Below are 10,897 nucleotides of genomic sequence, written 5' to 3'. Positions count from 1 at the left end.
AACAATAATAATTGTATGTATGTTGCATCAAACTGTCGGCAGCGCGTTATCTCTCGGACAGATACAATGAAGACGTATAACAGATTTATAATACAGCTTTGTAGACATGTCAGTCGATCTAGACACAAACCCTGAATGGTGAACGTTACAGAGACATACCTGAATATATATATGTAGTCCTTGACTGTCATGTGGCTACAGTCATATAAGTTTTTAACTAACCTTGTTTTGTTAGAATATACAGCAACCTAAACATTCCAGAAAACATAATTATTAGGCAATTTACAACACGAGAGTGAATCAGGTAATCAGGATTTATATTCTTGAATTCATTATACGCCTCTCATGACTTAACACTCAACTAAGATATGGCAATACAGCATATTTTTGGGTAATCGGAACTGACCAACATTCCTTCTTCTGTTATACCAGTCTTTTAATAATTAATTCCAGTAGTCCCCTTAATTTTAGTTGTTTGGAAACCTGCTCCACTGAAGTTTCCACGTAAGACAGAACTTTCATCCTACACTATTTGATTAGTTCCCAAGACATACTTGATAAGTGTAGGAACGTCTCTTCTTACTGTCTTTATAACATACTTGCAGGCGTGATCACTAAATGTTTCAAATTAAGCTGTTGACTAAACTACGAAACGGTTTTTAAGTAAGAACCACTAAGGCAGGTTTTTATAAGATTTAGAAACGGCAATATAATCTTTTAGTCTAGGTAGTCCCAGAATACTTCACGACTAATACCCAAACCCAGATTAATTATTAAAGCTATTTCGAAAGTCATAATCTTCCTGGGCTGGCTGGGCTGAGAATTTCCGATTGCGCTGACGATGGAATAAGAATGAAACAACTTCAACTATCTCTGCACATCTCGAGAGTGCCTTACGATACAAAAGCATATCATCTTCACAGTTACGCTTAAAATATTGGTGATCAAGCATAAGTCAAGTCAGTACTTGTGCCAGAATCAAAACTCCGACATAAAGTATGCCTGGGAGGGTGTTGATAATGTTGTACCAACCCTGTCAAAGAATACTGCTTTGAGCCAGCACTTCAAACCAACTTCGATTAATAGAATACTGAAAATATTCCTCACCATTAGACGTGTTGTTTTAAATTAGATTACACTTTAGTCTTAATCTGCGGCAAGACCCATAGTGATTTTTCTCTGGAGGTAGGATAAAGTCTAGGAAGTCTATATATATATATATATAATAGGTCTAGTCGCTTGTACGTGGAATGAAATGACCAGTAGACGGATTACAACAAAAATTTGTTGTCGGACATTTAAACTCGATAACTTACATTATCGAGAACGCTTACCAAAACTGATAAAGTTTGCTACGTTAGATAAGATAAAGCGCGTTGTTGTTTCGCGGAAGCTTTATATTTATGACACCCGGATATGTACTTGGTGACATGATTTAGTTGTATTCCTTTTGATTTACATTCTCTGAATATGAAATAATCATATCAATAGATATACTTATATCATTGACATACTTGAATTAAATAAAAAGTTACATATTCATGACGTAGGCTGGAATTTTGTGATAAAAGTACGAGCAGTTTATTTTTCCCGGTACTAAATTGTCCGTAAACCGTGAACCGTTTTCAATCAACGGCCGCCGGCGTGGGGACGGCATGAGAAGAGCTGCAGGCTATCGTAAAGTCTCGTGAGGGAAGAAAGAAATTCACTATAAACATTTTATAGAGGATCAAGGGATTTGGACAAGTAATAACAAGCCAGCAGACGGTAAAACGTTATCAACTATTGAATGAGAAAACTATCGAAGGCTTCATTTTATATTAACAGGAAAGAATATAGTCGTAAATAAATTAAGTTCGTAGACTTAACAAAACACAAGGACAACTATGATTCTGGTGCACATGCACTTTGTAAAATTTTATGTTTTGTAATTGACCCTCTGAAATAAAGAAAGAAAAGAAGGACATTTTCTGTCCCATAGTAATTCCTACATAAATATCTTATGGTTCTCGAATTTGACGTACACTTTTTAACATACCAACATATTAGATAAAAAAGGGCAAAAAATAATAATTAAAAATGAGGAATTATTACACATAGAGCACATGTTTATGCTCAATATTGTACAAGTTTTATAACTTGACCGCCAGTGGCCCGCCGCCCGGCACAGCCTGTCCAATAACTGAATTGAAAGTACCATCATCAACATGTTTTTCTTCAAGTTTATATAAAGTGGACGCGTTGTAGGTCGTTTAATCTTTATAGCGTGATGGCATAATATTATATACAAGTGTTCACTATTGCTGTCGTTTCTAATTTTAAGAAAAAAAAAACAATAAGAATTGATCGAAATTAAAACTTTAGTAAATGTTCACTGGATTCATTCTTACTAGATATAAGATCACTTAAAAATTTATTGCGATGTCTTATTGTTTTAGAATACCAACAGTTTATTACATTTCTAAAAGGAGGATCAATGCAAAGGAACGGTCTAAATTATTCAAGTGGGATCCACAACGATGAAACTATTCGACAGATCGTCTATTATTACCAGGACGACAGGGATCGAGGGATGAAGGCGGATAGAGCGCCGAATACCTGTTACAGAATCGTGAACGATATAAGCCAGTTGAAACATGCAACAAACCAACACGACTGAGGTTAATGAAAAACCTTTATATTCTCACGGTTCAAAGAGAAACTCGCGTAAGACGAAGAACCTAGTGGCGGCATTCAAGTATTGAATACGTTAGTGTGTACGAAGGGCGGTGGTGAGACGTTACGTGAAATGTTAATAAGAGACACGTGAGCGTCACACGGCCCCCAACAGAAGTGGGACGAGGCAATCATTTTAAAAGGCGAAAGGGAAGCCAGCAGCCGTCAAAGAGGAAAACAAAACAACGCTTTACTGGCGCGGACGGAAATTGTATCATGGATTTTTTTTACCAGTATGAATGTACTTATTAGGAAATGTTCACTTAAAAACCTTTATCCACGGTTTTGTATATTTTTTATTTTAAGCCGTAAACATTTTAATGTCCAACTAAAAATAAAACACAGGACAAGGAAAAAGTCATTCTCCGGTTAGTTTGGCTTGATAGAGTTGTTGTCATGTTACAAATTTTGACGTTTTTATCATCCGATTGAATCGTTAGAAACCTTGAATATATAGAAATCTTAAATTTCTATTAGGTACATTAATATCCAAATATAAACTAAAATGTTATATATTTGGAATATATATGGAATATATAAATATCCGCGATATATGTATAGCGATACATCTTGACATCATTTTTCAACCGTAAAAGTCAATTCTCATACAAACAATATTTTCATTTCAATCTTTATCTTTAAAGTGACATTGGATTTTAAGCGATAACTTCTTTCTTCATCCTATAATGTCTTACAATGGTTAATAAAATTAATGTAGTGGAGAGGTAATTTCAAGGTGAAATAACTTCTCTTAAAGTAATTTTGATTTAAAATAAAAAAAGACGTAACATTTCTTTAAAAACAAGTAAAAATAGCCATGATGCAAGTCACGTGTATAACGCATTAACTGCACGTGATCAGACAATTGATGCCCACAGCCAATTGAAATGTGAAGGAGTAGAGGAGGCTTCGTGAGGCGGCTAGCTGGTAGCTTTCATTTCAATGGTACGGGGTTTACGTGATTACGTCATGTATCCTAGAAGGAAATTGATGTATGAGACTTTGTTTTTCGTCTATTGAATAAACGACAAAAAATTATATACAACTTTACCTTTTCATATACGTGTGGTATAATTATTATATTCGGCAGAGAAGGTTGCTGTTACATGAATTTTATATTCATTCTGACATTGTGTCAAGAGTGTGTGTTAGGATGTTTAAGTATTGCCTATTTATATTGTTCTCATTTAACTGCAAGTTGCAACCCAATGACATCAAATGTTAATTATTGCGTCATTGAAACATCACACTTTATAACATTATAATAAAAACCTCAGTAAGAAAGATCATTTGCCATTCAACTATCTAATACACAATCGTATGTAAAAAAAAAAGGTTTTTTGAGACGATATTAAATATATAAATTGTAAGTATAACAATTGTAGGTATTATGACAAGCGACACGATCTACTACTTGTTTAATTATTGTTTATTTTTTTTTTATAAACATTAATAGTATAAAATAGTAAAAGACACAGTTTAGGTTATCGGACGGTCAGACCAGAGAAATAAAAATTTAAAAAACGTTAATTTAGAGAAAAGAATAATTTAAAAAACTATTCATATATAATGCCTTTATTATAATAATAATGTCAAAGATAACAATAACTATAATAAGCAAAATTTAATCAAAATCAAACTAATATCTTAAGAGTAAATCAATACAATGACAGGCTCTTCAGCCACAACAAACATGCAGAATTACCTCGACCAACACGGCCATATTGTATTATACAAACAACAATTACTGTTACAACACACAACAGAGACAACCGATAGAGAAGGTTTAATGATCTTAAAACTAGTAATCGAAGCTCCAATGAACCAGAAGCTGTTAAATGGGAAGTTTGAAAAGAAAAATTCATTACATGAGCCAGTGGAGGTGGGATGAAAGCAAACTATGGACTTATTATAATAATAATACATTTATGCGTGTAGCGATAACTATGAGCAATCAGATTCATGCCACATGTAGCAAATCCGAACCTGATTATTTTTTATGATTGTTCCATAGTACAGTTATGTTTACGGTCTAAAATCCCTTCATTATAGGCCTAAAGCGACGACCAATTCAGCCTGGCGAGGCCGAGTGGCGTGACTGACCGCTGTAAGAGCTTTGACGCATCGAATTGAACCACTCTCGGTCTCTGATGGATTTATGTGCGGGATTCAGGGCGATGGTATTTAAACATGAATACGGAGCACTCTAGGCCGTATATTGCGGATGGCCTTTAGCTCGCTCAGACGATCGAATTTGAAAATAATAATAGTAATATTGACATATTACAATTCTATTTTACGTAATATAATAAATGTAGTTGAACACTATGTATTTTTTTTTTGTTGCTAACAAGAATGTAAACAAATTTTGACTAGACAAGTCTTCCTTGAAGATTCTTCAGGTAGCATCGAGACGAGACGGAATTCATTCAAAATGGCGGACGAACAGGTGCTACGGTAGAGCTACGAAACAAAAATTCAGAGACGTAGCACCTCTACGACGTGTTAATGGTAGATAACACCAAACAAAGTTGTTATAATACAGCACCACGAGAACCATATAACAAATACAATGACTTTGCGACTTTTTCTTTTAAGTAACGTCTTTGTCTATAAACAAGAGAACCAACAACAAAATATACGAAGGTGTGTAAAGTTTTGTGAATTACAAGTTATAGTACAACCATATAGTATGCAACAATTTACATAAGTAAGGGGATGTATGACGTATCATTGCGGACTGTTCCCTATGTATAAATTGAACATCAACAAAACGAACGAATTGAATATGGTATTATTGAAGCATGTTGGAGATTCATCTCGACATACCTGGCACAGTACATGGCCGGGGTGACGTCACCCACTGAGCCTCTGTAGTGTCTACTGACACGTGATTGTAAATTACAATTTGCTTAAAAAACATTCTGATATTATTTCATGTTAATCGTTAAATCCCCGGTGAGATGTGATCAATAACCTGAGTCGTTCCAAGTGAAGGTCGTCTTATATTAATTGTCCCGCTGAGATCACCTCATACTGTGTAATCACTGTGTTATAATCCTTATATGTGTATATTTTCACACGTTAGAGTGATTTAATCCTCCTTCATTTTTTGTATACAAGTTATTTTTTTAATATATATTTCTATTTAAGGATCGGCGTGGGCTGTAACCTCGTCCTGAACAATCTCTTATGTATGTTGTATTCTATTGTGTCAACTCAAAGGAGACAACATGAACGACATCAGTTCGTATGAACGCACGGACAGTTGTCCGATAATGATCTATATAGCATCCACGCAAACTTACAAACTTTACGAAATATCAGTATGAACTTTAGAAGCAGGTCGCGGCGGCGCAGAACTCCCTCGACTGGTTAGAGGGGTAATAAACGCTGAATTAAAACAACAACATAATAAATACATATTAAATTTAACAAAAAAAATACTATGATTCAAAGGAAATTGCCTGTGATGATATAAAATATAAATATTGACGATAAGAGTTAATGGAATGGAAATCCTATTTCTTTCCAATAATCCGTGATCGGAGACGTCTCTCAATGGCAGCGACGCTGTGCTGTCCGAGACGTGTAGTGCTCTGTTAATTGCTTCTCCCCCGACCGCACCCGACCACACTACTTCAATAGGAATCACTTCATCTTCTTGTAATATGCTGATATCGGTTAACAGCACCCTGCACGGCACGACGGTGGAAATTTATATACATCTTTATTCCTTCTCGACACGCCATGTCCCATACCTCTGGGATATAAAATATAAATACAATAACGTACTCAAATAAATGGCTGTGATACAATATTACAACATTCTGTATCATTTTTCATCCTTTCAGTGACGACGTGGAAAAGGATCCGAAAAAATATTTAACGCAAACAGTAAGGTCGCTTGTTATAAAAACTTCATAATTTGTATTCCGATACACTCTACGTCGAAACAGATACATGTCTCTCTACGGTAATTAAGCGAATTTTTATTAAAGAATTGTAATTATACAAACTGTGTTACAGAACCAACCATCCGACTCAGCCATCGACACATACTCTCTTTTGTCTCACGGTGTCCTTAATAAACGTATCTCTCGAAGCCGTCTCTGATAGACAATCTCGTTAACGGGAGCCGTTCAATGATATTATCAGGGACCAAACATTTTACTAAAAGTTGTTTTTTAATCGTGACGACATCTTTTACAACAATAACCATATATTTACATACATTTGTTATAATCTTTCAAAAAATAATTACTAATACTGAAATGTGAACCGTCTTCTCATTCGCATCTAGGACTTGAGTCTTCTGAGATGTTAACGTTTGTATGTCGTAAGTCGGTGTTACTATTATAACGTTATATCCCTTCATGGTAAATGTTGATATATGAATGTAAAGAAAAAGGTAACATAAAATAATGATGTCTAAGATTTTCGAGAGTAAACATTGAAATGATACTTTTACCTCCAAAGCTCGCGTTAGTTCCTGTAAAGTAACAGTAATTTCGGGGAAAAATTTAAATTAACATACAAATGACAGAGTACAGTTCATTAGTAAACAAGTTGTGTTGTTGATATAACTCTGTAAGGTTGACATCTGTTATACCGCTGTGTTGTTTAGTTGTAGGTATTTATAAACTATTACTTTTCTTTTGATATTCAAATAGTTCACGTGTTATTCATATTATAATCGTCTTTCTGAATGTCAGAATCTAAAAATTATAGCATAAAAATTTAAATTAAATCATAAAAGGAAATATACGGTTTACTCGATGTGAAAGTCCGACTCTCAGTGGTCGGCAGTTCATTCATAACATTTATTCATAACTGCCAAAACTTCTTAATTTTGTAAAGCCATCCACAATGAGCACGTTTATTGTAGGTACTTGTAGATAGTCATTTGGTTCGTCGTTATGAATTACTATGAAAACTATATATTAATTATTATGTAAGTACACTGAAATACAACCGATTCGTGGCCACACACACACACAAAACTAATAAAAAAATATAATTTTATTTAAACATATTTTTAAGCGTTATTTTCTTACGTAACCCTTTTTTTTATTGGGGTCATCTACATAAAGCTATTTTGTGTTTGAATATCCATTATAACCTTCGCATTTTTCTTTTCTTACTTAATGTATAATATTTAAAAGCTAAAATTCCATCATAAGTTTTAATGACATGTGACGAACGAGGTTGACAGACATCATGTCGCTAGTGTACATGTTTAATATAATATCATATATTATTAAGCGAAATATATTAATATTAGATGTGTGTATGAGCTAGCGGAAATATCGTCGTGATCATCTCCCAGTGACTGTAAATGAACCATCAGGAAAAACCCATTTAATATAGTTATTCAGAGTCCGTTATAAAAACCCAACCGCGACCTCCCCCTCAACCAGCTTTATGTAAGAAATTCGTTTCTCTGGCTTTGAGGTTTTCTTTAAAGCCGGAATAAATTCCATAAACCATTAAATGTGTATAACAATAGCCGACACTTAAACGTTATATAAATATTAATACAAACACCTCAATTAGATCATGTTTATACAAGTTAATATTGAAAACAGTGAAATCCCACAGAAGAAAATTCAAAACTGAGATGAGCACAATATAATCCATCCTGATTTACTTCTTAATACTTTCGACAAATGACGAAAGAAGAGAAACAAAGGCATTGTTATATTAATGGTCATCGGAATAATATCAAATTAAAAGAGGTATATTTTTCAGAAGTTCCTTTCCGTATGAAGCATTCTCATTACGTCAGAGTAGTAAACGATTCCATCATTTTTCAGGTAGTTGTAACCTGTAAAAATCATTCGTTGTATTTTTTGTTATTGGAATCAGAACCGTCTTCATCTTAGATACTTAATAAAATCATTTTCTATTTTAAAAGATAATAACTAATCGTTAGTACACATCACCTGGCACCATACAATATGCCGAATATAAACCATAAACCTTCCGATGTGGACAACGTGCGACAAAATTACATTTATTATTATAAAGAAAGATATAAATAACAAGTGAATTTCTCAAGCTGCGGGTGTCGACGGATCTGCCTCGAGCGATTCCTCCACACGTTCCACGAGAAATATAAAACTGCGGGTGATTTATATTATATCCACTTTAAGTTCCACCTCCGGGCTCCGGCCGAACACATGCCTTGGAGACGAGGAGGCGATAAGCTTTGGCAGGTTTCAGTGAGTGAATCCACCGTAACGAGCACACGTGCTAAAAACCAATCCCTCTTATTTCAACAATTACGTAATTGCATTTTGAATTAACCTACTTATTATTATATATTAAATGAGAATCATCTATTACCCTAATAAACTCCATTTTTAATTATGTTCTGTGTTTTAGAACAATAATTGTATGTAGTAATATTACAAGCATTTACATTACTGAGGCTTGAACTATCATGTTCTATGTTGATTAGAAAATCACGTATAATTTTACTATAGAGCTAAAATTTGCTGTCACCATACACAAAGGCGAAAATGTACATTGCGCTATTTTAAAAGACGGAATGAAAACAGACGATATAAATAGATGCAGTGAAACACTAATCTATTAAACTGGCGTTATTGTAATGTTAGTAAACAGTTTAGACGCAGGTCAAACAATGTCGACGAAGTTTATTAGGTCTTCGTGCATGGGTGTGTGTATGTATGTGTATATCCGTGAGGTCGGAGGGTGGGAGGGTGGGAGGGGTGGCGGGGTGTCACAGCGGCGTGCGACAGGTGTGGCGTGTCTGACTCTCCCTCGATAATCCCTGACCCGGTACTGCTGGCGACAATCGATCGACGATCATATCATAACTTTCATCCAAACGACTGTGACATCATCAAAGCCAGGATCAAGATGGCCATTCAAGTTATTTAACTTTCAATCGTACCACCCACTACCGTCAACATCTCATTTAAAGACAATACAAGATGTGTACCTGCTGTATGTCGAGTATCGTACTTCGCCGAGTGGTGGCAAGCGATTCAGTAAAGAACGTTGGTTGAACGGTAGGTATTATACTTTGAATGTATTTCTCGATAATTGTACGTAAGGGGAATATCATTAAATAAAAAAATTACATTAGATTACAAAGTTTAGACTGATCTCGTTAGGAGTGGCAAGTGTGTCACAATTCGTTCCCATTTGTAAAGTATGTATGAATCCTGGTGGTCTCTTGAATATGTAATAATCTACTGCTCTCGTGATATTTCTATAACATTTGTACCGTTTTCACGTACCGCGTTGTGAGTTATGATCCTATCCATACTCCGCAAATAGTTTTCTACATTATTAGAGTTGTATCAGTTATATGAAAATGTTTGATTTTGTAGTAATGCGTCATATTGTTTAAAACTTAAAGAAACAAAAGACTTTACGCATTTCAAATGTAATCTTTTTTTAATTAGTGATAACCTTATCCATCACACTATTGACATATCTCTCTCTGATGACACCGCAAATGACGGAGTAGGAGATGTTACAGTAAGCGGTAATTCTGCTTCAATTTGGAAACGGAAGGAATCAGCTGTGGTTGAACATTTTGTCAATTACAAACGGCACATCTCTAAATAATACAAAACCTTACCTTAAATACATCACTAGATAAAATAAATATATGTGGAGACACTTTGCTTTTCAAATAACTGACTTAAAAAACCAAACAAATTTTAATTGTCATCGCCTTGTCCTTCATTATATTGTCATTCCTACAATTAAATTAATTTAATTTTACGTGTTCAATATTACGTAATTATTTAATTTATTAATTTAATATTAGGTGTTTTAATCAACAAACATTTTACATTTTCATTATTAGCGATTTTATGCCAGATGAAACTTTATCAAGTAATATAATGAAAACAAATTTTCAGTAACAATATACAACTTGTATTTCTCTGAAACATTGGAACAGGTGATAAAAAGTACTTAAATATAAATCACTTCAGAAACACACAAAGCCGGCTCTGTAATCTGTACACACTGGCTGAGCAGAGATACTCTTGTGTTGTTTACAGTTCGTTAATATTTTTCGACGCACCCATTTAAACTACCTAGGGCACTTCCGTCCGTCGAGGGTACTATGAATTTGGCCAGTTAGAAAAACGTACACTGAATTTGGTCGTTACACTCGTCGTAAATGTTTTTTTGT

This window comes from Danaus plexippus, chromosome 26 (genome assembly GCF_018135715.1).
Source record: "Danaus plexippus chromosome 26, MEX_DaPlex, whole genome shotgun sequence".
Taxonomy (NCBI): Eukaryota; Metazoa; Arthropoda; class Insecta; order Lepidoptera; family Nymphalidae; genus Danaus; species Danaus plexippus.
Note: the sequence above shows the minus strand (reverse complement) of the source record.